The sequence below is a fragment of the Stegastes partitus genome, unplaced genomic scaffold (genome assembly GCF_000690725.1).
Source record: "Stegastes partitus isolate 25-593 unplaced genomic scaffold, Stegastes_partitus-1.0.2 Scaffold86, whole genome shotgun sequence".
In the NCBI taxonomy this organism is placed as follows: Eukaryota; Metazoa; Chordata; class Actinopteri; family Pomacentridae; genus Stegastes; species Stegastes partitus.
Window position 1 is genome coordinate 27,060 of NW_007577817.1, and position 6,502 is coordinate 33,561.

The window sequence follows — 6,502 nt, forward strand, 5'->3', positions numbered from 1 at the left end:
TATCATCAAACATGAAAAACTTGACCATGAAACTTCCTTACAAGCTGAGAGAAAGGTGGAGATCACATGTGTGTGTAAATTCGAGGAGAGGTGAAACAGTCGACCCTGATTTACAGATCTTATTGAGTTTTTAGAGAAGCACATGAGAATAGTATCTGACCCAGTGTATGGTGATATTCAAGACAAGCCCCCTAGAGGTAAAGAGAAGTTGTCCACTAAAACGAAGCCCAAGTCTGATGGAAGCAGCTTTGCAACCAGTGTCTCGACTGCTATCTCTTCACCTGTTGAAAACATCAGGAGCATTAACTTTCTTCTCTCTTGCGGCCTGTAAAGTAGCAACCACACTTTGGAGCACTGTACTGCATTCCAGGAAAAGACACACAGAGATAAAGTGAACTTAAAAAAAACAAAAAAAAACAAAAGGTCTGACATGACCTCCGCCTTTGGCTCCACCTCGTGGAGCATATTTGGTTTTGCTTCTGTTTTGTGCTACATGCCGGAGTGACGGGGGACCAGGTGCTGTGAGTTTGCAATCAGCCGACTGCTCCAGCTGTGGCGAGGCGTGGCTTGGCTTGCCATTCACTCCTCAGACCTGTATTCACCATATAAGACGCCAGCAAGCCACAAGTCAGCGCCGGATCGTAGTAAAACCCACGTTAGTTTTGTGCTCGCTTGTATTCTCTGCTTGTTATCTTTGATTCTGCTTCTGACATTATTCTCCTGTGCTCCAGTTTTGCCACGCTCGCTGCCTTTGAGATCCACCATTCATCCCTGACTCCACACTGTTGGATTCTTCTGACTCCAGCTCTCCATATCCTCTGTGTCCCTCCATTGAAGTCATCTGGTCCACCTCCATCTCCTCCTTCTCCCCAATCCAAGCATTCAGTATTGTAGTTTTCCCAGTCTCTCGTCTACTCAGTTAGTAGTATTAGTATTAGGTTTGTATTCATCGCGGTAAGTTTGTTTGTTAATCTGTAAATTTAGTTTGTCGTCCTTTAGAGGACATTTTGATAAATTTTCCTATTGTAGGTATTCGTTAGCGGTAGAAGAAATATTACACTCCTCTATGAAAACCATGATACTGCGTCCCAAAGCATGTGGGCACATTGGGGCCAGTATGGGGGCCGGCAATGTACTGTCAGTGGTACTTGTAAAATTAAAAGCTGGTAAAGGTCAAAAGCTCATAGAGGTGTATTCATAGACCAAGGCAGCACAGAATGCCTCACGTCTCAGCTAAACCTCAAAGGAAGAAAATCAAACATCTTACTAAAAACAATGAGTCATGAGAAGTTTGCACCAACATATGTAGTCTCAGGCCTTGAGATGTCAGGATTGGATTCTGGCAGATTGATCGTAGCAACTGGACTTGCTTGAGTTCATTGAAGACGTTTCCCCTCTCATCCAAGAGGCTTCATCAGTTATGACTGACTAGTTGGGAGATCCAGATACTTACATCCTAAGGAGCCATTAACACCTGAGTTTTGGTTTCAATTGGGGGGTTGTTACCCTCCCCCTCGTTATGTGAGTCGTTACTGCTCCCCCTGCCACAAAGGGGGTCCGTTAGGGTCTTTTGTGGCTGGGTGTGAATGCAGTCTTATCTTCCTGGGGAGAGATCTTAGGACTGAATTGTAAACAGGTGTGAGATGATGCCTCAGACCTCCACCTCTGTTGAGGGATGGTCTCTTCAGTTTGACACAGATGGCTTCTTTCACCCCTCTCTCAAACCATCTGTCCTCCCTGGCCAAAATCTGTATGCTATTGTCTTCGAATGAGTGTCCTTTGTCCTTGAGATGCAGGTGGACAGCTGAAATTGTTTTCATCCAATCCTGATGTCTGTGAAGATTCTCAGTCTTCAGCTCTATTGCTGTTAGATCTGTCAGCTGCCACTGACATGGCTAACCACCACATCCTCCTCTCCACACTCACTGAGCTGGGCATCTTAGGATCTGCCCTCTGCTTGTTTACATCCTACATCTCAGGAAGATACTTCAGAGTATCCTGGAGGGGAGAAGTGTCCAAACCGCTCAACCTATCCACAGGGGTTCCTCAAGGGTCAGTGCTCGTTCCCCTTCTCTTCTCAATTTACACAACCTCACTTGGTGCAGTTTCAACCAGCCAAAAACAGCTCATGTCACCCCACTGTTCAGATCGCTTGACTTGCTTCCAGTTGCTGCCCACATCAAATTCAAAACTCTGACACTTGCTTACGAAACAATGAGAACAGCTCCCTCTTACCTGAACTCTCTCATTCGGGTCTACACTCCCTCCCACTCACTACGCTCGATCAACAAAAACCTCCTGATCCAACCACCACAACCGAATTACCAAACTCTGTTCAATGTGTTGATTCCCTCTTAGTCTTTAAGAAAAGACTAAAGACCAGCTCTTAAATGAACACCTTTGCACTTGACAGACTGAAAACAAACAAACAAAAAAACAAACAAAAAAATTACACCCCACACAGCCTGCTATTGGTATCAACGCCATATCACACTTGAACTTGTTCTATGGCACTTATCTAGATTGTTTTCTCCTGACTAGATCCTTGCTTGTGTTGTATCCGCTCTCAGATTTGCGTCGCTCTGGATAAAAGTGTCTGCTAAATTAAATTGTAGAAAAAAGAGAAGGGGACCTATTGCCACCACTTAATTAAATGCATGTTTGAAAGATAAAAATTATAAACTTATAGGTTGCAAACATTATGATAATGGGTCGGGTTATAATGTCAGTAATTGCATCAACATAATATTGTGTGTAATTCAAACTCAAACCTCTGTGTTAGTTGATTGTTAAACTAAATTCAAGTTGAGGGAACCTAATGAATTTGGCTTGATAACTTAGTTTTTATTCACCATTAGGTCAGAATTTCAAGTCCCCTTTCCTTCCCATTTAATGTTACTTATTTTATTTTATTAATCCTTTTAAATACCATGGGAATACTAGTTGGACCAGTTTAATATTTATGCGTAATCAACTCAAAAACTTGTATTCGTGAGGTTGAACATATATTAAACAATATTGTTAGAATTTGTAAAAAAAAAAAATTCTTTCTTTTTTTGTGCAAACCTGAGTAATAGGGTCACTTATCTTCACAACAGTAAAAGTTCACATTTCTGATATTTCAGTGAAAACAGAGCATTTGCATGGAGTCTGACTAATAAGGTCGATATGTGTTTCTTTAGTTCTTCTTTTAGAATAGTATGGTCATTTCAGGATTTCATGCCAGCATTCCTAGATTCTCCACCCCCACACTGTGAGATTAGGGAGGAGGAAGAAAAAGAGGAGGGACGTGTCCTGCTTCACTTGCCATCATTAGGAGGAAATCACTGACCAAGCTGGCAGCCACCCTGGGTGGGAGTTGCTCAGAGACACAAAGGAATGCACTAACATAGCTTCAAAGAGAGGAGGGAGGGAGGGAGGCAGGGAGGGACCGAGGCTGGAAGGGTGAGAGGGTGGAGAGGGTTCTGCAGTTCATCGAATTTGTGTTTTTCCTCTTTGTTTTCTGAATGTTGTTTTTTTTGAAGTGCAGTCATCCATTTTTATTTATTTTTTGTTGCTGAAGCATCATACTTCACTTCAAACAACGCTGTTTAGCCAAATCCTAAACACCGTTGTTCAACCATATATTTGCTCTGTTTTTGATATATGGAGATTTTCTCGTCCCAAGAGAGAAAGGCCTGCTGTCTATAAAGACAGATTTACTTCTTTTTTCCAGCCTAAAACAACATGTAGTCATTGTCAGCACACTATTATTACTCATGTATGGAAGCAAATCAGGCTCATCCGATTTTGAATTTAAAAGCTATTGAATTTCTAACTTAGAATTTTGTTGCCATCGAAATTGTGTATGTGAATTATTTTGTCTGAATTTAGCCCATCTAAATTTTAATAAGTCAAAATTTCAGGAGTAAAAATTCAAAGCCATGAAAATTCGAAGGTGCTCAAACTCGACAAGTCAAATTCGACAGGGTTCAAAATTCACCGTAAAAAAAAACATCTCTTTTTTTCAATTCAAAGCTAGAAATTCAACAGCTTTTAGAATTCAAAATCGGATGAGCCTGATTTGCTTCCATACTCATGTTTTTATTGGGAAATTAGACACTGTGCTGAGTGCAGCAGTCCTTAGTGTGTGCATGTTTGTATGATCTTATTTCGTTATTCCCTCCCTCTAGACGTTTAATTTCTTGCACCCTTTATGTTTATAGTAAATGCATGTCATGTTAGAGATGCATGAGCAATATGTATATATTCAGCAGGCTCCACTATTTTAAAACGAAACAATTTATTTTCTTTGGGTTACATTTAGCTTTAAGTATCCAGATGAGTTTCTTCAGTACTTACTTCCACTTACTTTTTCAGAGATGATGGGGAGTTTGTTTGGTAACCAGCAAGAAATAATGTGTCACTGCATCAACCAAGCAACATACTCTTCGACTGGAAATCATCAGATTTGTTGTGCTCTTTATGGTTAAACAAGATGTTATTATTTATTTAAACAATGGAACTAAGCAGGGAAAAAGTTTGAAAATCTACCAGAAAAGCAACAAGCAAATGAAACATTTTTTTTGACCTATGAAAAACAAGAAAATTATAATCTGTTATTCATTTCATTGTTTATTTTCACTTGGACACATTTAAGACATTAAGACACATTTAATATCCACAACTTTGATTCCACCTTATGGACCATTTCCCCTATATACACAAACATACAACGTAACTATCAACATGGATTGAAAGTATACGCCTTACTTCAACCACAAATAATATTTTCCTCATATAGACAAGTGTACTCAGTACTACTGAAGAATTTTATTCCAAAATTAGATTTCTGAAATCACTGGCACCCCAAAAACAGCAATTTCACAGTGCTAGTGAGTTCGACTCGTGAATATTATTCACAAACTGAATGTTACTCAACAGCTCCAGGGAACTATTCACATTTGCTGAAGTGACCATGTAATGTTTTGGAATAGAACTCATCATGTACTGACCTACAGTGGACTGTACATGGTACAGATTCATTAAAAACAACTCCAGTGTAAAATCACTACAATTCTGTACCTAGCCAGGATTTTGTGCTCTGTATATATTTAGCCACAGAACTGTATAATACTGTATGCTGGTATTATATTGTAACATTTTTAAACATGTGAATGTTTGAGCAGAGATACATTTTGCCTGACAGTGGCCTGTCCTGCGCAGCCTGCACAAAGGTTTTAATACACCTGAGCTAGAATAAATAACATCACAGGATTCTTGGTTGCTATGGATGCAGAAGAACATGAAGGCACATACTAGCACTGCATCATGCACATACCTGTACATTCCTTGCAGTCATTTTAAAGGGGCATTTTGCGATTTCTGACAGGTAGCCACACTGAAGGACATCAGCAAATGCAAGCTGGAAGTGGGCAGCTTAGAGAAAAGGCAATAGCCTTATTAATAATAACCAAAAAGAATCACAGCATCACGTCCATTAGCACAGAGATACAGTTATGACATCATCACCACTCTGCTGCTGAGTGTTTTTTGTTTGTTTGTTTTTGTTTTGATTATTTTCTACTTTCAGTCATTTCTTCTTTTCTAACTCCTGATTAATGCCGAGTGACCATTCAGAAAATTAACGACTTTTTGATGTTTATTTGTTGTTTTTTGTTTTTGTTTTGTTTGTTTTTTTTAATTAAAGGCTGACCCATAAAGGGATAGCTGCAAGACATGCAATGTGAAAATTATTGGTGACATGTGGAGTTTTATTAATGGTAGTTTAACTTTGTTCTGTTGAAAAAATTCTGAAAATGGAGAAGTTTTAGACTTTCTATGAACTGGGGAACCGCTGAAATTAAAAATAAAAGCCTGTCTGTAATCTAAAACTAAATTTGGGCAGAATTCTCTGATGTAAATAAAAGCTTCATCTACTATTTCACAATTAATGGCAAATAATAAATAACTCAGTTATTTTTCATCATATATACATCAAGGCTTGAGTCATACCCTTATGTATCAAGGTCTAAATTACCTCCATATTGTGCTCTGTCATAAGCACAAAGTAAAATAGGGAAAATGTCACTGGATGCCAAAGGGGCCCAGACCCCCAAACAGATCTGACACCAAAAGATGAGGAAATGTGAAGTTTCTATATTTTTTTTTTTACTCTTTAAATGTTCATAAAACATACCAAACATTGTTTGGATAGTTTCCACTATTTGGAATTTTTACCGGATTTTGTTGTAGCCGAGCTGCAAGGATTTTCTCCTTTTACCCACAAGACCATTAGTGAGGTCTTTGATTTTGAGTTATGAGTTTCCCAGATTCTGGCCAGGTTTCTTACTTTGCAACATGTGATGAGGTAACTGAAGTAAAGTCAAAGTAAACTTCAACCAGAAAGTCATAACTGAGTCATTAGTACCAGCTCAACAGTTGGCTGCATGTAACATCAAAATCCTACTTATGACCCCTTTAAAATGACATACATTCAAAAATATTGACCAGTGTTGTTCTT

The 6,502-nt window shown here is 39.0% G+C and overlaps 1 long non-coding RNA gene across 1 annotated transcript in view; it reads right to left on the reverse strand.

Annotated features, from left to right (window-relative positions):
- LOC103353840 (uncharacterized) overlaps nucleotides 1–4,764 on the reverse strand; it is an 11,533-nt gene extending 6,769 nt beyond the window's left edge. The window contains exons 1-2 of the long non-coding RNA XR_520022.1: nucleotides 4,753–4,764; nucleotides 2,136–2,139 (exon numbers count right to left, since the gene is read on the reverse strand). This is a non-coding gene — a long non-coding RNA (uncharacterized LOC103353840). The remainder of the gene's footprint in view (nucleotides 1–2,135; nucleotides 2,140–4,752) is intronic.
- Nucleotides 4,765–6,502: the final 1,738 nt, after the last annotated feature.